We start from the raw sequence: 23,114 nt of genomic DNA on the forward strand, positions 1-23,114 counted from the left end.
CACTATTCAGAGTGCTCCGAGAAGGCCTTTTTAATCCATGTGAAAAACGAACACAAGGAATGCAAAAATGAACATTTGCACTGTCACTATGAACTAACCAGTCCCTTTTTACCTTTTCTCTGCCATGCGATGCCTCAAGTAGTCTGGAAATGGCTTTCCCTCTGAATCTTTGGACATTTCTTTGTCTTCCCTTGTTGCCAACTTTCTAACAATAATTGCCCTGTCACTGACGCTTAACTTTGCTGGCCACAAGCCTGGGTCAACTGACAGCAGATCATCTGGTTCTGAAAGCAGTGTATGTGACTCAGTGCCTGAAATGTCCCTCATCTCAATCTCACATTGTTCCTTGCTCTTCACTGCTTCCTCCTCGTCATCTGTGCTGCTGTCACTACTTGCACTGTCATCCTTAGCCTCTTCTTCTATTTGAATATATCTGGCTTCCTCTCTGGCTGCATCATGACTTGAAGAGGGCCCTGGCTCTAAAGTATCCGTAACCTTAACCATAAGGTACATAATTCAGAATCGTCATATAATCGTGCTAAAACAGTGTGTTGTGAGAACTATGTCTATGTATGACTAACATTTGGATGGAATGAGCTGCATGCTTGGTTAGTAACATTAGTTGATCATAAAGGGAAACAGATATCTGAAAACGGGGACCTTAAAAGTGGCAATGGCATTATCCCCTTTACAATCTAACAACCTTTTTAGCCAGTTTTTATCCATTTCATTTTTGGAATGTCTATATGAACATTGTCAGCTAAAATTGTACTTGCTTGCTATAGCTAACTGCTCACATGGTTAATGCAGCATAAATACTAAAAATTGGTCTGCATGAGCCTTAACCCCAAAGCCCTTTATTCACAGATTGCACTGTAAATAGATTATCAACAAAATACTGCTCACCTCCTCCTGTTTCAACTGGGAGGAGGGGTTGGGGCAGGGTGACTTAATCCTGAGGCTGCATCTGTGCATGCTGAGGGCAGAACTCATTAGTGAACAAGCTAGTTATTAGCATGCATCTTAACCTAGCTGGCGTACTAGCTGTAGAGTGGACCTACAAATTCACTGAGCTCTTTGCAGACCAACGTTAGATTTGTCTCATTTTCAGTGGCAATAAAGGTAACCTATGAAATATTTAAGTAAAACGACACTGCATTGTAAATTAAGCTGTTAGCTTGATCATCCAAGCAGTGGTGAAGCCACATGTTAGGTTAATAAGCATGTTAGGTTCATAGCCACCAAAGGAAGATCAGTGAATAAATGTATGGGCTACCTTTCTTCAGAAAAAACTGGGTGACTAATTGTTGGCCCTTTTTCTCTCTCTCAGCTTTCTGCTGCCTCTCTCTACATTTCTTGTAACCCGACTTCTTCATGATGGTGTCAGTCTACTGGCGGTTCACCATCAATCCTGTTTCTGCTGTGCACAGCTCATGTTAGTGCTGGATTGGAAAGCAACAAACCTAACGTGGTGTCACACTCTGGTTCTGCCTACACAAGACTGTACCATCTATTCTATAATTTGGCGGAAAATGGAAAACCAAACCAAAAGGTTGTTGTATTTACTCAATATAAGAGACAAAATTATTCAAAATATTTAATTAAATTAACTTACACATGGTAATAATATTAATATTGCCCTCTAAGGGCCCTCTGTCAACGCCGGGCCCTTGGAATCGTCCTAACACACACACACACACACACACACACACACACACACACACACACACACACACACACTCCCCACGGTGCCTCTATGTGTGTGTGAGAAGCTGTAAGTCAGGTGTAATGCAGGAGGTGAAAATGATGGTCACTGACAGAAGAACAGCAGAAAAAGGTGTGAAATTCACACAAGTCTATTTACAGACCAGAAAAGAATGACGTGACATACAAGCTATAGGAAAATAACTTCTTACACTAAGATGTGTTCATGAAGATACACTCAATAAGATTGAGAGAGCTGTCAAAAATGTACTATAGAAACACTTCATACATACTTCAAAACCAGCTCACTCTACCAGAACACAAGCAAAGGCCCTCTCTCCCAACAAGAACGCTTGATCACTTGCAAACAATGACTTTTTGCAGGGAGTAAATCCAAAGTACGAAAAACGAAAAAGAAACGACTGAAATTCCAAAAAAAAAATCAAAAGTATGTACATTTGTGATACATACAGACACACACACATATCAACAAATGCTAAAGATATCCTTTAGCTGTATAATACAGTAAAAAGTCCTGCACTGAGTTGATTCAGACGAGTATATTGTTCACACATGAACAGGAAATGCACAGTGGAAGTGGTAGATCAGTGGTTAAGGCACACTGAGCCCAGAAGGGTGCGATTTTAAAACCCACCATCACCAAGCTGACATTAACCCTTCATCTGCTGAGTTGTATCCTGCTGCTTTGGATAACTGCATCAGGTAAATATACACAAAACACAATTTTGGCTTTTAGTTTAGTTACTTTACTCATGGATCTGGGGAATATCCTGGAAACACTGGATGTAAAATATACAGAAATACACCATGGATGGCATGCGAGAAGGTTGCAGGGAAACACACACACACACACACATGCAAAAACACATAAAATAATGAATGGAGGCTCGTTATCTTTGGCCCTCCACCTACTCGTGTGGTTTTAGGATTTAGGAATCAAATTAATCCATTTTTTCCCAAAATTTTGATAGTTCTTTTTTTTTTTATTGTTTGGTTAGAATTGTTTTGATCAATTTTGTAAACAGTGTGTCAGCATGTGAAAAATAAGCTGTAGACAGAGCTTTGTTGGAGGTTGTGTTTGTGCAACAAAAGAATTCATGAATTTTGAAAGCTGAGGTTCTTCAATCGTTTTCATGTCAAAGCAATAAAAAGTAATACACAGTGATGGACATTCAGTCCAAATGGACCCCTGTTGTGAGGTTTGAAAATATGAACACAGTCTTGACAAATGAATGTAAGTAATAAAAAAAACCCTATAAATAAGGTGTAATGCAGGAAGTGAAGATGGTGGTCACTGACAGAGATACAGCAGAAAAAGCTGTGAAATTCGCACAAGTCTATTTACAGCCAAAAAGTGACATGCTTCATACGAGTTCTTATAGAAGCATTCAAGAAGACAGAGATGATGAGAGATGTAATTCAGCAAATATGGAAAAACATACAGGGTAAGTAAAATAATCTAACTAGAATCCTCCTTATTCATTCGCCCACCTCTCTTCATCAGGACATTTAGACTGAAGTTAATCTCATCTCATCTCATTATCTGTAGCCGCTTTATCCTTCTACAGGGTCGCAGGCAAGCTGGAGCCTATCCCAGCTGACTACGGGCGAAAGGCGGGGTACACCCTGGACAAGTCGCCAGGTCATCACAGGGCTGACATATAGACACAGACAACCATTCACACTCACACCTACGGTCAATTTAGAGTCACCAATTAACCTAACCTGCATGTCTTTTGACTGTGGGGGAAACCGGAGCACCCGGAGGAAACCCACGCGGACACAGGGAGAACATGCAAACTCCACACAGAAAGGCCCTCGCCGGCCCCGGGGCTCGAACCCAGGACCTTCTTGCTATGAGGCGACAGTGCTAACCACTACACCACCGTGCCGCCCCACTTTCAAGACTCTTCAAACAGATGATACATGAAGCAATTGAACCTCTTCTAAAAATAATCAGTTATTCCCTTAGAATTGGCTATGTACCCAAATCCTTTAAATGAGCGGTTATCAAACCCCTAAGTAAAAATCCTGACTTTGCCCCCTGTCAGCTGTCCAATGATAGGCCAATATCAAACCTCCCCTTTATCTCCAAGATCCTAGAAAAAGCTGTGGCACAACAGTGATGCTCAAGTCTACATAGGAATAACATCCATGAAATGTATCAGTCAGGATTTCGACCTCATCATCGCACAGATACAGCACTGGTTAAAGAAGTAAATGACCTACTGTTGGCATCTGATCAAGGCTGTGTCTCCCTGCTTGTATTGTTTGACCTTAGTGCACCCTTTGACACCATTGATCATTCCATTCTCCTTGATAGACAAGAAAATGTTGTGGGAATCAAGGGAACAGCCCTCTCCTGGCTCAGGTCTTATGTAACTGATCGCTATCAGTTTGTTGATGTAAATGGTGATTTTTCTATGCATACTAAGGTAAAGTTTGGTGTTCCACAAGGTTCTGCATTAGGCCCACTGCTTTTTTCTTTATATATGCTACCTCTGGGTAATATTATTTGTAAGCATGGGATGAGCTTCCACTGTTATGCTAATGACACACAGTTGTACATTTCTGCAAAGCCAGATGAGAGACACCAGCGTCATAAAACTGGGGAATGTGTAAAGTACATCAGTCACTGGATGCTCATTAACTTCCTTCTATTTAACTCTGACAAGACAGAAGTACTTGTACTTAGCTAGAAGTAGGTTTTTTGATGACGTAGTAACTCTGGGTGGCCTTCCTGTTTCTTCATGTGCAGCAGTAAAAGACCTAAGTGTGATCATTGACTCCAGTCTTTTGTTTGAAACTCATATCAATAACATTATGATGATAGCTTTCTTTCATCTCAGAAATATTGCTAAGATAAGAAATATTATATCACTACATGATGCAGAAAAACTAGTTCATGCTTTTGTTACTTTTAGAATGCCTTACTGTCTGGATGTTCCAATAAATGCATAAACAAGCTTTAGTTAGTTCAAAATACAGTAGCAAGAGTCCTTACTAGAACTAGAAGACATGACCACATCACCCCTATCTTATCCACTTTGCATTGGCTCCCAGTCAAATTTCGTATTGATTATAAAGTACTACTCTTGACCTTGAAAACACTGAATAGTTTTGGCCACAGTACTTGAGGAAACTTCTGGTCCTATATAACCTGCCACGCCTGCTTAGATCAAAAGGTGTGGGCTATCTGTTGGTACGTCATATAGTGAAGGCTACATCAGAGGGCAGAGACTTTTCTTACAAAGCTCCACAATTATGGAATAGCCTTCCAAGTAGTGTTCGGGAATCAGACACAGTCTCAGTCTTTAAGTATAGGCTGAGAAATATATCACGGGCGATTGCTGTAAGACAACGAGGGAGGCTCAGCCTCCTCTAAAAATGAGGAACATCGTGTAGGATGAATTGCGCTAGGCTTATGTTATAGCCGACCTTATAACATTGCTATTTCAGATCCAGAATCATAGAAATATATGTGCTCAACCCAACTACACTGCGAAATCATTCCATTATAACTTTCCCCAGTTCGCCTAATGTGTGTGTGAGTTTTCCCCCTCGTGACAGCGCAATGCAGCCCAGCCTCAGTGGACTTCAATGGCATTTGGGAGCTATGCGCTTTCAATATCAAAATGCAAGACGGTTATTGGACAAATACTGAGAAAATGCCCGCCTACGGACTCCCAGCCTCACAGTGGGAGGGACATGGCAGTTTCCGCAAGGAGACTGGTGATTGGTGAAAGCGGACGGATATTTTCTTTGATTGACAGCTCGTTTCAAATATAGACAGGCAGCGGTGAATTTCAGTTCAGTCCCATGCGGATTCGCAAGTGGTGTGGTGTATTGTAAGAGCTCAGCTTACATTTCGATTTCATTCATTACATATGGTTTCTACCAGCTTTTTTAGTTTGTATATATTTTCATTGTAAATTAGAAGTGTAAATATAGTGTTGTCAAGTTTGCAATCTTAGTTCCAGAAATTTCGTTTATTTGAGTGACTGAACTTGAGGAGGCTAGTCAGCTAGCAAGAAAGCTGCGCACGGATGCCAAGCATTGTTGATTTAATTTTGTCGAAGCCATTTGCCAGTCTTCCTTTCGAGGAAAAAATTAAAATTAAAGAGCAGGGTAGACCAACGCCTCAAATTGACTTGGTGAAAAAGGTAGGGAATAATACTCGTTCCTTTCAGCTCTCCTGGTATGAGAAAGTGAATTGGCTAACAGCAAGTGACCCACATCAACAACAGTAAATAGGCTACTTTAGTAATATGTCATAGATGGACCAAAAATATAGAATCTATTTAATATGTTTATGCTGAGTATATTATATTGGAATATATATTTCTCTGGATATGAATTAAACACAGCTACAATTTGGAAAACATTTTTAAACAAAAACACAGCCGAGAACATTTCACACTACAGACCTGGATTAAAAGTGAAGGGTTAACAAAATTGTCAATAATACATTTCTCAGTCAAAATAAGTAAAATATAGGGAAAGTGTCACTGAATGAAATGTGTGGCACCCAGCTCTATGTTTGGCTCCCCAAGGTCAGTGCTTGTGCCTATTCCAGAACACTCTGCTGGTACTGCTGAGGTTCCTGACAAAGAGCTGCTTTCAATAATGATCAATTTTTAAACAACATGCCACAATTTTAAAATATAAAATGTTAAAATATACTCCCCCCCCCCCCAACACCACCATCATGTATATTGGACAGTAGGCTAATGGGCCAAAAGAACCTGTTATTTCACAGTTTGTGACCCTGCCAACAATCAGCCAGATCAGAGGCGAGAGTATGGGCAAAATTGATGTGTTTTTTCTTTTTTCTTTTAAAATCTGGAAATATCGTAACCGACCAGCCTCCCCTGTTTGAAAGCCTACCAGACGCCACTGATATATATATATATATATATATATATATATATATATATATATATATATATATATATATATATAAAAATTTGGTAAATGAGTAGATCTGGAGGGTCCTTAGGCATAGAGTGTTTCAGGAAACTGGGATGTATGGATGCTGTCGCCAGCCCCCCCCATACACACACACGCATGTTCACTCGGGTTTGTTGACGGTGGAGTGGCTGATTGCTTTATTTCCCAGGGCTCCCTCATGTCTGTATTACCTTCTGGCTCTCCCCTTTTAGTTATGCTGTCATAGTTAGTCTTGCCAGAGTCCCTGCTTGCACTTAGTGCAAAATGTATACTGTTCTTAACTGTGAGGTAACACTGGGCATACCTTACAACCTGTCCCCCCCCCCCATCTCTCCCTCTGTCTATCTCTCTATGCTGAGTTACATGTCAATACTGAGACACCAGTGATGCTGGCCTCTTCTGCTTTTCAGACCTGCCTGATCCATCCTGATGCCCTACGTCTGCCTCATGTCTCATCACATTGCTCCTGTGGAGGATGGCCCCATATGGACAGTTGAAAGTTGCACTTGGAAGATGGCTCTGAACAATTACAGTTTTGCTATGATGGCTGAGGACTACAATTGCCATTATAACTTTAGGACTGCAGTTGTCATGAACAGTTTTGCACTCAAGTCTCCATCAATGAACAGTTGATAATTTCAACAAAACTGAGTTCATGCTTAAACTATATTGAATTTCCTGGTTACACAGTTGTACTTTGTGATGATATAGGGCACAGTTATAAAAGCAAGTTATTAATAATTACGCTATCTGTTATCACCCAATGAGGACGGGTTCCCTTTTGAGTCTGATTCCTCTCGAGGTTTCTTCTTCATGCCATCTGAGGGAGTGTTTCCCTTGCCCCCATTGCCATAGGTTTGCTCATCAGGGATAGATAAATAAATTTATTAGGGATAAAAATAGCACATGTTTAAAGTCTTTAATGTTCTGTAAAGTTGCTTTGCAACAATGTCCATTGTAAAAAAATTGACTTGTTGACTAAAAAATTGACTAAAGTTGACTTGTCTTGACTTTACAAGAAGGTATCCTCTGGCAGTTATCTGAATGTTCATAAAACCATACTTGCATACAGGTACATATCGAGCATTCTCACAGTACTTCAGACCCACTGTGAGACACTCAGCATGTCACAATAACCACATGACTGTGGCCAGGGCAGCATGGGGACTGATGGGAGAATAGCAACTTCCACTTTCTCACAGCATCATTGAACCAACATTGTGCCATGCAATGGGTATACTGTGTAATATTCCATGCTCAATGATATACGGTCTTATTTCATTATTTATTGACAGTTGGTAACATTTTATACACACACACACACACACACACACACACACACACACACACACACACACACACATTATCTATCTATCTATCTATCTATCTATCTATCTATCTATCTATCTATCTATCTATCTATCTATCTATCTATGAGAAAGAGAGAGGATATTACATGGTGGCATGAAGATACTCTTTGAGGGGTAAATACATTTCACGAATGATGCCACAGTTGTGTGTTCTCATGTTCGAGCCACTGTGAGACATTCAGCCTTCCAGAGTGACTACATGACTGTGTCAAGGGCAGCATAAGAACTGAACAGCTACTCTTTCTCAGTGTCAGTTAACATATGTTGTGGCATGCACAGTATATATATATATATATATATATATATATATATATATATATATATATATATATATATATATATGAGAGAGAGACAGATCCTCACAGAGACACAGTTGGCCCCAGAGGAATAGGTTTATTGTCATTTACAGCCAGGAAGAATAATCCAATGACCAATGTTTGAATGCCATTAAATAGGTCCCTGCACAGGGCTAGTTCTTGCTGAGTGGTTACAGCTAAATAAAGAACTTCATGCTTATTTGTCAAATAAAGATACAAGGTTTCCTAAGCCTGTAACAGCTTCCCCAGACAAAAAACCATTCACACCTATCAGCAATTTCGAGTAGTCCATTAACTGAACTGCATGTCTTTGGACTGTGGTGGAAACCAGAGGACCCCCATGCAAATACAAGTACAAAGTCCACACAGAAAGGCCCCCATCAGCCACTGGGCTCAAACCCAGACCCTTCTTGCTGTGAGGCAACAGTGCTAACCACTGCACCACCGTGTCACCTAACTCATTAATAAAAGGACAAAATTAAATGATTCCCCATAAAGCATCATTCTATAATGTGTTATGATGCTTTCCATGTTGACTTCCTTTAGATTATTATGTCAAGTGTGTTATGTAGATTTTCTCTCACTGTATATTTGAAAGAGTTTGGTTTTAATGTTTCAGGTCATTGTAAAATTAATTCTGCTCTATCTATTTATCCAATTCTTCTTCTTATTATTATTATTTTTATGATTCTCATCTCATCTCTAGCCGCTTTATCCTGTTCTACAGGGTCGCAGGCAAGCTGGAGCCTATCCCAGCTGACTACGGGCGAAAGGCGGGGTACACCCTGGACAAGTCGCCAGGTCATCACAGGGCTGACATATAGACACAGACAACCATTCACACTCGCATTCACACCTACGGTCAATTTAGAGTCACCAGTTAACCTAACCTGCATGTCTTTGGATTGTGCGGGAAACCGGAGCACCCGGAGGAAACCCACGCGGACACGGGGAGAACATGCAAACTCCGCACAGAAAGGCCCTCGCCAGCCACGGGGCTTGAACCCGGACCTTCTTACTGTGAGACGACAGCGCTAACCACTACACCACCGTGCCGCCCCATTATTATTATTAATATAAGTAACACTGGTTTTAAAGTTGTATTGATCAGTTTTGAAAACAGGATGTAAACATAAAATTATCTGGAGATACACAGTTCTGCTGAAGGTTGAGTTTGAGTGAAACAAAAAGAATTTTGAAACCTGCGGTTCTTCAATCCGTTTTGTGTGATAGCAGTGAAAAATTATCCACAGTTCAGTCCATATAGACTACTGTTGTGCAATTTGTGTGAAGAGTTTTGAAAATGTGAACACATTGAGTTATACATTTCAGTAAATATAAAAAATTGTCACTCAGGCGTAATGCAGGAAGTGAAGATGGTGGTCACTGACAGAAGAACAACAGAAAAAGGTGTGAAATTCACACAAGTCTGTTTACAGTCCAGAAGAGAATGAAGAAGTGACATACAAGATACAGGAAAATAACTTCTCTTACACTAATACGCATTCTTGAAGATAAATTCAATAACATAGTGACTGTAAGAGTTCTGTAAAATGTACAATAATTCGAGAAACACTTCATACATGCCTCAAAACCAACTCATTCTACCAGAACACAAGCAAAGGTCCTCTCTCTCAACAAGAACCCTTTATCACTTGCAACCAATGACTTTTTGCAGGGAGTACAGTGGTGCTTGAAAGTTTGTGAACCCTTTAGAATTTCCTATATTCCTGCATAAATATGACCTAAAACATCATCATATTTTCACACAAGTCCTATAAGTAGATACAGAGAACCCAGTTAAACAAATGAGACAAAAATATTATACTTGGTCATTTACTTATTGAGGAAAATGATCCAATATTACATATCTGTGAGTGGCAAAAGTATGTGAACCTCTAGGATTAGCAGTTAATTTGAAGGTGAAATTAGAGTCAGGTGTTTTCAATCAATGGGATGACAATCAGGTGTGAGTGGGTACCCTGTTTTATTTAAAGAACAGGGATCTATCAAAGTCTGATATTCACAACACATGTTTGTGGAAGTGTATCATGATACGAACAAAGGAGATTTCTGAGGACCTCAGAAAAAGCGTTGTTGATGCTCATCAGGCTGGAAAAGGTTACAAAACCATCTCTAAAGAGTCTGGACTCCACCAATCCACAGTCAGACAGATTGTGTACAAATGGAGGAAATTCAAGACCATTGTTACCCTCCCCAGGAGTGGTCGACCAACAAAGATCACTCCATGAGCAAGGTGTGTAATAGTCGGCGAGGTCACAAAGGACCCCAAGGTAACTTCTAAGCAACTGAAGACCTCTCTCACATTAACATTAGCCAATGTTCATGAGTCCACCATCAGGAGAACACTGAACAACAATGGTGTGCATGGCAGGGTTGTAAGGAGAAAGCCACTGCTCTCCAAAAAGAACATTGCTGCTCATCTGCAGTTTGCTAAAGATCATGTGGACAAGCCAGAAGGGTATTGGAAAATGTTTTGTGGACAAATGAGATCAAAATAGAACTTTTTGGTTTCAATGAGAAGCGTTATTGTAGAATGTCCCTTAGGTGTGGGTGGAGCACAGAGGACGGCAGGACAGAGATTAAGGTGACTAGAAGGCTTTATTGCCACACTTTTCAGTTTAACAATAAACACTGGAGAGAAACACACACACACACTGTGTTCTCATCCGGGGAAGAGCCTCTCCTCTGCTCTCCCTCTGCCTCCTTAAATAGGGCGCAGTTACTGGGAAGACACACAAACACAGGTTAATTACCGTCAGGTGTAGTGATTCTGCCACTCACCTTCCCTGGCTCCGCCCTCCTGTCACAGACCGGCGCTTGACCACGCCCCCGCTGCCACAGTTGTATTTGGAGAAAGGAAAACACTGCATTCCAACATAAGAACCTTATCCCTTCTGTGAAGCATGGTGGTGGTAGTATCATGGTTTGGGCCTGTTTTGCTGCATCTGGGCCAGGATGGTTTGCCATCATTGTTGGAACAAGGAATTCTGAATTATACCAGCAAATTCTAAAGGAAAATATCAGGACATCTGTCCATGAACTAAATCTCAAGAGAAGGTGGATCATGCAGCAAGACAGCAACCCTAAGCATACAAGTCGTTCTACCAAAGAATGGTTAAAGAAGAATAAAGTTAATGTTTTGGAATGGCCAAGTCAAAGTCCTGACCTTAATCCAATCGAAATGTTGTGGAAGGACCTGAAGTGAGCAGTTCATGTGAGGAAACCCACCAACATCCCAGAGTTGAAGCTGTTCTGTACGGAGGAACGGGCTAAAATTCCTCCAAGCCGGTGTGCAGGACTGATCAACAGTTACCACAAATGTTTAGTTGCAGTTATTGCTGCACAAGGGGGTCACACCAGATACTGAACGCAAAGGTTCACATACTTTTGCCACTCACAGATATGTAATATTGGATCATTTTCCTCAATAAATAAATGACCAAGTATAATATTTTTATCTCATTTGTTTAACTGGGTTCTCTTTATCTACTTTTAGGACTTGTGTGAAAATCCAATGATGTTTTAGGTCATATTCATGCAGAAATATAGAAAATTCTAAAGGGTTCACAAACTTTCAAGCACCACTGTAAATACAAAAACCAGAAACTATAGAAATTCTCAGAAATTATCAAAACTATGTACATTTGCTATACATACAGACACACAGACACAGGACCAGGGGCAGAGCTAAAGAGGGGTGGGTGGGGCCATTGCCCCTGGGCCTTGGGCCCTCCCCCTAGCCATACAGGGCCCCACCCTTTGACATTCAGGCCCTCCCAATAAATGTGCCTTATGCGATTTCATTGGAAATTCCTTGAAACCTACAAGTTTTCACATGATTACAGACTGGTTGACCTATATATCTCTCATTTTTGCGACACACTCTCATCATGGTTAAAAAAATAAAATAAAAAAACCCCCTGTGAAATCAGGATAGTTGAGGCTTTTCTTGGATTCGAGATAACTGTGAACGCATCCGCTTCTGAACTGGAGGGCCGAATTATTAGCTGCATTGAAGGGAATGGCTCAGATCTCTCCAGATGCTGTGGACAGGGTTATGACGGCACAGCGAACATGAGCGGAATTTATTCTGGTGTTCAAGCGAGAATAGCAGAGCGGGAGCCCCTTGCTTTGTACGTGCACTGTGCGGCTCATTGTCTGAATTTGGTACTGAATGATTCTGTCAAAACTATCCCAGAGATTAGACAGTTTTATGATGTGGTTGCCAACAGTGTTAAGAGATGGGCATTACTTGGCGACATATGGCCCTTTTCCACTAACCTTTTTCAGCTCACTTCAGCTCGCTTCAGCTCACTTCAGCCCGACACGGCTCGCGTTTCGACTACCAAAAACCAGCACGACTCAGCTCGTTTCAGCCCTGCTTAGCCCCTAAAACTCGCACCGTTTTGGAGTGGGGCTGAAGCGAGCCAAACCGTGCCGAGTGAGCCTGGGGGCGTGAGCAGACACTCCCCTGTGCACTGATTGGTGAGGAGGCGTGTCCTCACATGCCCACACACGCCCCGCGAGCGCGCTGGGATCTATAAACACCGCAAACCCGGAAGAAGAATAATTACGAATTACGAGAATTTCTGAAGCCTTATGCGCCTCGCCTCATCTATACGCTCTTGCCAGTATCTGTTGGCGTTGTCGGTGACAACAAGCCACAGCACCAAGACCAGCAACACTAACGACTCCATGTCCTCCATGTTTATTGTTTACTATTCGGGTCGTGAGACTACCGCTTAAAAGATCACTGAATCAGTGACATACAGAGCATCGTGGACGAGTTCGCGGAGCGCAAGGCTCGTCGTATGCCCTTCAAATAATGCGCGCAGTAGGCTATTGATGTTTTATTATGAGCCATGTACAGTATGTAGCCTAATGTTTTTTTGTTTCTGAGTTACATGTTCGTTTGAAGGACTTAATGTACAAAATAACATAGTTGCACCCCGTAGTGTTGAAATTGGTAAACACAGTGCATTCAGTGAGGTTTGCACCGCCCTCCTTTTATTTCTGACTCTTCCTGTCACCGTTGCAACCTCTGAGCGCTCATTCGTATGCCCTTCAAATAATGTGCGCAGTATAGGCTATTGATGTTTTATTATGAGCCATGTACAGTATCCTAATGTTTTTTGTTTCTGAGTTACATGTTCGTTTGAAGGACTTGATGTACTAAATAACATAGTTGCACCCGGTAGTGTTGAAATTGGTAAACACCGCAGTTGCGGACATTTTGTAGCCTAAAATGATGTTATGATAAGCTTTAATAAAGGGCCCGGTCATTTGGCCCGCCCCCGGCCCGGCTCTGACTTGTTCCGCCACTGTCACTGATGTCACTGTTTGCGCTGCTTAACGACATCACGTGACGTCTACCCACTTTCGCTAACTCCACCCAATGTGTCCACCCACTTCCAGCCAGCACGGTTCAGCGCGGTTGTAGTCGAAATGCAACTCCAACAGCCCCATTCAGCTTGACTCAGCTCGACTCAGCACGGCACTGCTCAGCCGCGTTTGTAGTGGAAAAGCGGCATTATTGAGCCCAGAGCCCTTGAAACACCTCTGCCCAACCTGCTGGTCCTCCCGCTACGATGCGCTTGTTGCGTTAAAGTACAGATATGGAGACGTCATTAAAGCTCTCACTTACAAGCGAGAAAACGAATGAACGAGATGAGGCAGATGCACTTAAAAAGGCCATTACTAAATTTCAGTTCATATTTTTAATCAGCCTTCAGACAAAGATTTTGGAGTGCACTAATGGCATCTCAAAGTTACTGCAGGAGAAGACCATTGATCACCTCAAAGCGCCTGCATTATTGCAGAATGCTGTACGAACTCTACAGGAGTACAGGGAGCAGTTTGATGAGGCAAAGGCTTCCACTCTGGCATTGACTGTGAAATGGGGCAGTCAAACGCAATTTGTAGCCACCAGGTTGAAAAAAGTGAAGCGCCACTTTGATCACCTTAGCGAAGACAGTCGGCTTTCCGATGCAGAACATTATTTTCAGGTGAATGTGTTCTATGCATGCCTTGATGTAATCATTCAGCAGCTGTCACAAAGGTTTGTCAGTTTAAATCGGACTGCTCATTTGTTTGAGGCTATTCATCCAAATACGCTCCAGCATGCCAAGGACGAGGAGCTATACGAAGTGGCCCGTCGACTGTGTGATCACTATAGTTGGGATATTGACTCCAGCTTTCCTGGTCAACTAGTGTCATTTAGGGCTTGTTTCAAGGAGCAGATAGCGAGACACACATCTGTGCTTAGCCTGGCTAGGTTGCTGGTAGTAGATCATCCAGCAGTAACTTCTACATTTAGTGAGGTGTGCACGGCCTTCTTGCTTTTTCTCACTCTCCCCGTCTCAGTTGCAACAGCAGAGTGCTCTTTCTCCAAATTAAAATTGATAAAAATGATCTCAGGAGTGCAACGGGTCAAGAGAGACTCTGTGGATTGGCCATTTTATCAATTGAGAATGAGCGAGCAAGAGCGCTTAACATCCCTCAAATAGTCGACGACTTTGCGGAGCGCAAGGCGCGTCGAATGCCTTTTTAATGACGGACGCAGGATTCCGTGTCGGCTTTGTAGTCGAAGACGTGCTTAGACAATGAGGGTGTATCATTCATGATTGCTGGATTTTTGTTGTTGTTTAGTGTCTATTTGGAACATAATAAAAAAATGAATGGAAAATACAGGTTATGTAGGCCTATTAAAAAAAATAATAATAAAATAATAATAATAATAATAATAAAAAAAACTTTGAGCAAGTTCTGTTCTACTATAGCCTGATTATATGCCTGAGGCCTTCTGTTTGTTTGCAATTTCGCCATGGCTAGATCCAAAGGCTACGTTCTGAAAAACTGCTTTTTGTTTGATATAGCCTGAGTCGGCCTATATGCTGCAAGCCTTCTAATTTGTTTGTTTGCAATTTCGCCATGGGGGCCCTGATTGATGTTTTGCCCCAGGGCCTTGTGTGCAGTTGTTCCGCCACTGCACAGGACACATCACATATCACCAAGTGTGAAAGATGTCCTTTAAATACATAATACAATAGAAAGTCATTGTAGCAGCAGGGGTGTGGTCAAGCGCTGGTTTCTGAATGGAGAGTAAGGTGAGGGAAGGTGAGTGGCCAAATGATCACACCTGTGTAATCAGGTGTGCGTGTGTGTGTATCCTGCAGTGACAACCAAGGGCTGAGATGGAGGGAGGAAGTTGAGAAGAGGAAAAAGCTTCCCTGAGTACTTTGTTTGTATGTATGTGCGCATGTGTAAAAGCATGTGTTGACAGCTGAAAAAAAAAATTGTCCTGCTATTAACCTGCCTGTCCCAGTGCTCCGCCCCACACCAGAGACTGTCACACTGGTGCCAAAACCCGGGAATACTGAAGGGAACCACCTGTATGGAATCCTCACCCTTCAAGGACCTTGTCCATGCTTTCGCCACTGCCCAGCAAAACCAGCACCAAGTACTGCTCACCCTCCGCCAAGTACAGGAGCAATGCTTTGAAGCCCTGCTGCAGGACAAGCAGCAGGATCATCAGGCATTCCAGAACCTGCTCACATTGGTAGGCACTCATGGTGTCCCCCTCCCTCCCTCTCCTTGTGTTTCTGTGTTTTCCCCCTCCCAGGTGAGTGATCCCTGAACCGTCAGTGCAGAAGTGAAGCCTGGGCTAGTGTGCTGGCACTGCGGGGAACCTGGGCATTTCCAGGATCAGTCCATGCAATGGAGATGGGGGCAGTGGTTTGGATCCCCGATGCGCCAGATACCACCCTCGATTGGGCCAGAGTGGCAAATGGACAAAATCCTCTGTCCTCATACTGCCTGTGTTAGGACTAGGACTGTTTTGGCCTCTAGAGACCGCTGTTATTTCCTTTTCATGTCGTGTTTATTTTGGCCTCTAGAGGCCGCCACTGTTCCTGTGTTTTGTGTTTGTGTTAATTGCCTAATTATCTTCACCTGTGTCCTTAATTAGTTTGTCTATTTATACCCCTGAGTTCAGTCCTCTTGTCACGGAGTCTTTGTGCTGTTATGTTTATCTCCAGTTTCCTTTGTACTGTGTTTTTTGATCTTCTTAGCTTTTGAATTTTTGCACTTTGCTTTTCTTTTGGATTATACTCTTTGGGTTTTTTTTGTCTTTTGTTTTGCCCTGTATATAGTGTATATAGTTTAAATAAACCTTTTGATTCTTTTTCTACTTCCGCCTCACGCCTCTGCATTTGAGTCATCCCCCTGGTGGCCTAGTGGGGGTTTGCTGGATTATCACACCAACGAACCAGGTTCGAATCCCAGCAAAACCCTAACAGAAAGACTCCGTCATGACCGACTCAGCAGAGGCTGCTTCAACTGTCTACCCGGCCAACCTTCAGGGAATTATGGCAGCTTTGACACGCTTCGGAGCGACCATGGACGCTCATGGACGTACGCTCACCAGCCAACGTGAGGCCCTCGCTCGCCACGAGGAACTGCTTCAGCAAATTGGGAAAACCCTGGCACAGCTGACATCTCTGCCTGCATCTCCTGCTCCTGATCCAGTTCCTGCTCCTGATCCAGCTCCCACTCCTGCTCCAGTGCCTCCTGCAATGCTGCCTTCTTCACCTCGCGAACCCAGCCTTCCTGCACCACAGAGGTATGACGGCAAGCACAGTGAGTGCCGAGAGTTCCTTACCCAGTGTCAACTCACCTTTGAGCTTCAGCCTACCACCTACACTACGGATCGCCGCAAGATTGCCTTTGTGATCACCTTATTAGCTGGTAAGGCGCGAGCCTGGGCTACTGCTATCTGGCAAAGACAGGGACCTGAGTGCTTTGATTTCCAGCTGTTTTCTGAAGAGATGCTTCGGGTCTTCGATCAGGCAGACATCAGTACCGACGCAGCCCGAAAGCTCATGTCCATCCGGCAAGGAGGAAGCGTCGCAGATTACGCCATCTCGTTCCGAACACTCGCAGCAGTAAGTGGATGGAACGAGACTGCCCTGGTGTCAGCCTTCCACCATGGTCTGTCTGACCCCATCAAGGACGGTCTGGCCTCTATTGGATGCCCAAGTGACCTCGAAACCCTCATCTCACATGCTATTCGTCTGGACAACAGGATGAGAGAACGCCACCAAGCCTTGAGCCCCCCCAGCCTCCCTACCTCTACCTGGAGACCGTCTACCTCCTTCAGTGACTGTCCAGAACCCATGCAAGTGGGTCGTACTCACCTCTCCGCATCTGAGAGGGAGCGCAGAAGGAGGGACAAGTGCTGCATCTACTGTGGCAAGCCTGGTCACTTCCGAGCATCATGTCCCGAACTCTTGGGAAAAGGACCGCCCCGTCCAGCCGAGGGAGGGTTGTGACGGGGCCTACCCTCTCTCCCGGACTCCCTGGCCAAGGAATCTACATCCCGGTCTCCATCTCCTGGGGTGAGTCTGTCCACTCTTGTCAAGCTTTGATAGACTCAGGGGCGGCTGGGAACTTTATGGATATTCACTTCGCCCAAAGCATCAATATTCCGACTGCACCTCTTGAAGTCCCACTGTCTGTGTCTGCCCTCGATGGCCAAGCGTTAGGTGATGGAAGAGTCACCCAAGTTACTTCTCCAGTTTTCCTCCAGTCTCAAGGTCACAAGGAAGAAATATCCCTGCACCTGATTCCTTCACCTGAGTTCCCAGTTATTCTAGGCCTTCCTTGGCTTACTCGCCACAACCCTCGCATAGACTGGGTAACAAGCCAGGTTGTGGAATGGGGCCCTGCATGCCATGCCTCTTGTCTGCTCTCTAGCTCTCCTGTGTCTCCTGCCGAGCCCCCTGATCTCACCGAGTTATCTCAAGTTCCCACAGAGTACTGGGATCTCAAGGAGGTATTCAGCAAGAGCAGGGCCGCCGTTCTTCCTCCGCACCGGGCCTACGACTGTGCCATCGACTTGCTCCCTGGGACTACCCCTCCTCGTGGCAGACTGTTTTCACTCTCTCAGCCAGAACACAAGGCCATGGAGGAATACCTCAAAGATGCCCTGGTCTCTGGGTTTATTCGACCCTCCACTTCACCTGCTGGAGCCGGCTTCTTCTTTGTCGGCAAGAAGGATGGGGGGCTCCGACCATGTATTGATTACAGGGGCCTGAATAAGATCACTGTGCGCAACCGATATCCCCTTCCGCTGATGTCCACAGCTTTCGACCTGCTCCAAGGCGCCACCGTCTTCACCAAGTTGGACCTACGGAACGCCTACCACCTCATCCGTATCCGACAGGGAGACGAGTGGAAGACTGCCTTTAACACCCCGTCTGGGCACTACGAATACCAGGTGATGCCCTTCGGACTCACCAACGCACCAGCTGTTTTTCAGGCCCTAATCAACGACGTCTTAAGGGACATGATTAACCTATACGTTTTTGTCTACCTCGACGACATCCTTATCTTTTCCAAGACCGTGCAGGAGCACCGCCACCATGTCCGCCAGGTTCTCCAGAGGCTGCTACAGAACAATCTGTTCGCCAAGGCCCAGAAATGCGAATTTCATGTTCCCGAGGTCTCCTTTCTGGGATTTATTGTACGGACAGGCCAACTCCAAATGGACCCTGCCAAGACCCTGGCCGTCCGGGATTGGCCTACTCCCAAGTCCGTTAAGGAGGTTCAGCGGTTCTTAGGATTCGCTAACTTCTACCGCAAGTTCATCAGGAACTTCAGTTCTGTGGCAGCACCCATGTCAGACCTCACCAAAGGGACAGGTGGATCTTATGGCTGGTCTCCTCAGGCAGAAAAGGCGTTCAAAGACCTCAAGGACCGCTTCTGCACGGCACCCATTCTGGTTCTCCCGGACACCTCCCAACCATTCATCGTGGAGGTGGACGCCTCGGACAGTGGTGTCGGCGCGGTGCTCTCTCAACGTTCGGAAGGAAAGCTGCACCCCTGCGCTTACTTCTCCCACCGCCTGAGTCCTGCTGAGTCCCGGTACGATGTGGGGGATCGAGAACTGCTAGCGGTCAAACTGGCCCTTGAGGAGTGGAGGCACTGGCTGGAGGGAGCACAACATCCATTCCTGGTTTGGACTGACCACAAGAACCTGGAGTACCTCCAGCAAGCCAAGAGACTGAACCCTCGACAGGCTAGGTGGGCCCTGTTTTTCAGTCGGTTTGACTTCACCCTCTCATACCGCCCCGGCTCCAAGAACACCAAACCTGACGCACTGTCCAGACTGTTCTCTGCCACTAACAGGGAGAATGAAGTCGGGCCTATTATCCCTGTGTCCCGGATTGTGGCCCCTGTCCGCTGGGGTATTGAGGAGGCTGTCCGACGAGCCCAACGCCAGGACCCCGGTCCTGGGACGGGGCCACCAGGCCTCTTGTACGTCCCACATCAAGCCCGGGCCAAGGTTCTCCAGTGGGGTCACTCTTCCCCTCTCACCGCCCACCCGGGAGCTCGGAGGACCCTGGACTTCCTGAAAAGACGCTTCTGGTGGCCTAACATGGAGAAGGAAGTAAGGTCATTTGTCCTGTCCTGTGAGGTTTGCACCAGAACCAAGAACCCACGACAGCGTCCCCAGGGTCTCCTGCATCCTCTGACCATTCCCCGGCGTCCCTGGTCCCACGTGGCAGTCGACTTTATCACGGGTCTCCCTGAGTCACAAGGTAACACGGTCATTTTGGTCTTAGTTGACAGATTCTCCAAGGCCTGCCGCTTCATACCACTGTGCAAACTCCCCTCTGCTCTTGAAACTGCGAAACTTTTGTTTAATCATGTCTTCCGAGTCTTTGGTCTTCCACAGGACATCGTCTCAGACCGAGGGCCCCAGTTCTCCTCCCGAGTGTGGCACGGGTTCTGCAAGGTCATCGGAGCCACTGCCAGCCTCTCCTCTGGGTTTCACCCACAGTCCAATGGTCAGACGGAGAGGCTCAACCAGGACCTGGAAACCACCCTGCGAGGCCTGGCTATGGATAACCCGACATCGTGGAGCACCTGGCTGCCATGGGCGGAGTACGCCCACAACACCCTGCAGTCATCGGCCACCAAGCTGTCGCCATTCCAGTGCCAATTCGGGTTCCAGCCACCTCTGTTCCCGGACCAGGAGGAGGACGCGGGGGTGCCCTCGGTCAACCAATATGTGAGACGGTGTCGCAAGACCTGGAGCAAGGTCAGGAAGACCCTCATACAGACCTCCAGAACCAACCAGACTCAGGCCAACCGCCATAGAAGACCTGCACACGCTTTCCGCCCTGGGCAGCGTGTTTGGCTGTCCACTAAGGACCTTCCACTGCGGGTGGAGAACCGCAAGCTTGCTCCTTGCTACATTGGCCCCTTCAAGGTGGTGCGCAGGGTGAACCCTGTCTCCTACCGGCTCCAGTTGCCCCGGACTCTGAGGATCAACCCCACTTTCCATGTTTCCCTGTTACGGCCCGTACTGACATCTACGTATGCCCCTGCCCCTAGGAACCCCCCACCCCCCGCATCTTCCAGGGGCAGACTGTGTTCACTGTGAATCGCCTGCTTGACTCCCGCCGGGTCCGCGGCGGGTTGCAATATCTGGTGGACTGGGAGGGCTATGGTCCTGAGGAGCGCTGCTGGGTTCCTGCTCGGGATGTCCTTGATAAAGAACTATGTCGGGACTTCCATTCGGCCCATCCGGATCGCCCTGGGAACGTCAGGAGACGCTCCTAGAGGGGGGTCCTGTTAGGACTAGGACTGTTTTGGCCTCTAGAGGCCGCTGTTATTTCCTTTTCATGTCGTGTTTATTTTGGCCTCTAGAGGCCGCCACTGTTCCTGTGTTTTGTGTTTGTGTTAATTGCCTAATTATCTTCACCTGTGTCCTTAATTAGTTTGTCTATTTATACCCCTGAGTTCAGTCCTCTTGTCACGGAGTCTTTGTGCTGTTATGTTTATCTCCAGTGTCCTTTGTACTGTGTTTTTTGATCTTCTTAGCTTTTGAATTTTTGCACTTTGCTTTTCTTTTGGATTATACTCTTTGTTTTTTTTTTGTCTTTTGTTTTGCCCTGTATATAGTGTATATAGTTTAAATAAACCTTTTGATTCTTTTTCTACTTCCGCCTCACGCCTCTGCATTTGAGTCATCCCCCTGGTGGCCTAGTGGGGGTTTGCTGGATTATCACACCAACGAACCAGGTTCGAATCCCAGCAAAACCCTTACAGCCTGTGCCATGGCCTATTTAGACAATATCATTATATCTAGCAATGACTGGCTGCAGCACCTAAAACACCTCATGACCTTTCTAGAGTGGTTGAGGCATGCACAGCTCACGGCTAACCTGAAAAAGAGTGCGATTGGGCAGGTGGAAGTATGATATCTGGGCTTCCACTTGGGTCATGGGCAGGTGCATCCCCAAATTGACAAGGCCACTGCCATTGGGACCTGCCCATGGCCAAAAAAGAGTTCCTGTGGCTGGCTGGCAACTATTGTAGGTTTATGCCTAACTATTCAGATGTCTCTGGCCTGCTGACTGATCTCACTAAAAAGGGGACACCAGATCTGGTCCAGTGGATGGAGCAGCGCCAACAGGCATTCACTAAGGTAAAGAATGCACTGTGTGGGCAGCCACTTTTACACTCCCCTGACTTCTCTCTCCCTTTAATTTTGCAGACAGACATGTCGGACAGAGAGCTGGGGGCTGTTCTGTCACAGATGGTGGAGGGGGAGGAGCACCCAGTGCTGTACATAAGTCGTAAGCTCTCTGTGTGGGAGATGAAGTACAGCGCCATTGAGAAGGAGTGTCTGGCCATCAAGTGGGTGGTCCTCACCCTCCGGTACTACCACCCTCTGCTTGGATTACGTCCCACTCCAGTGGCTCCACCATATGAAGGATGCCAACGTGTGGATCACCTGCTGGAATCTGGCCTTCCTGCCTTTCAAGTTCAAGGTGGTCAACAGGTCAGGGGTGCAGATGGTGGTGGTGGACTCTCTTCCCCGTGGAGGTGGGAGTCTGCTGCAGGTTAGATGGCTCCCCAGCCTGAGTCGGGTGGTAGGGATATGAGGCAGCGGGGTTATGGTCAGGCACCGGTTTGTGAATAGAGAGCGAGGCCAGGAAGGTGAGTGGCAAAACAATCACACCTGTGTCATCAATGGTGCATGTATGCATGTGTCTTGCACCCGAAGGCTTATATGGAGGGAGGAAGCAGAGAGGAGGAGAGAGCTTCCCTAAGTGTCGTGTGTGTGAGAGAGTATGAGTGTGAGAGAGAGAGAGAATGTGTGTGCACGCGCAAATGTATAAAATGTGTGTAAAAGCAAGTGTTGAAACCTGAAAAGCTTAAATAAAACCCAGCATCACCAAGCTGACACTTCCCCTTCATCTGCTCAGGTGTATCCTACTGCTTTGGACAACTGCATCAGGTAAATGTACACAAAACACAATTTTGGCTTTCAGTTTAGTTACTTTAGTAGTGAATCTGGGGAATATCCTGGAAGCACTGGATGCAAATACACAGAAATACACCCTGGATGGTATGTCGGTTGCAGGGATCCAGCCACCCACACAAAATAATAACTAGAGGCCAGTTATCTTAGGCCCTCCACCTACTGGTGGGGTTTTGGAATTTTGGAATCTATTTCATTTAATCTTTTTTTTTTTTACAATTTTTTTTTATTGATTGGTTTAAACTTGTTTTGATCATTTTTGAAAACAGTATAAACATCTGAATAATAAGCTGTAGACACACAGGGCTTTGTTGGAGGTTGTGTTCAAGCAAGAAAATAATTTATGAATTTTGAAAACTGAGGTTATTCAATCATTTTTGTGTCAAGGCAGTA

The 23,114-nt window shown here is 45.2% G+C and overlaps 1 protein-coding gene across 1 annotated transcript in view; it reads right to left on the minus strand.

Moving 5' to 3' along the window:
- LOC132872411 (junctional adhesion molecule-like) overlaps positions 1 to 23,114 on the minus strand; it is a 44,370-nt gene that overhangs the window by 20,420 nt on the left and 836 nt on the right. The gene's annotated exons all lie outside the window — the stretch shown is intronic.

The sequence above is a fragment of the Neoarius graeffei genome, chromosome 2 (assembly GCF_027579695.1).
Source record: "Neoarius graeffei isolate fNeoGra1 chromosome 2, fNeoGra1.pri, whole genome shotgun sequence".
NCBI classification, from domain to species: Eukaryota; Metazoa; Chordata; class Actinopteri; order Siluriformes; family Ariidae; genus Neoarius; species Neoarius graeffei.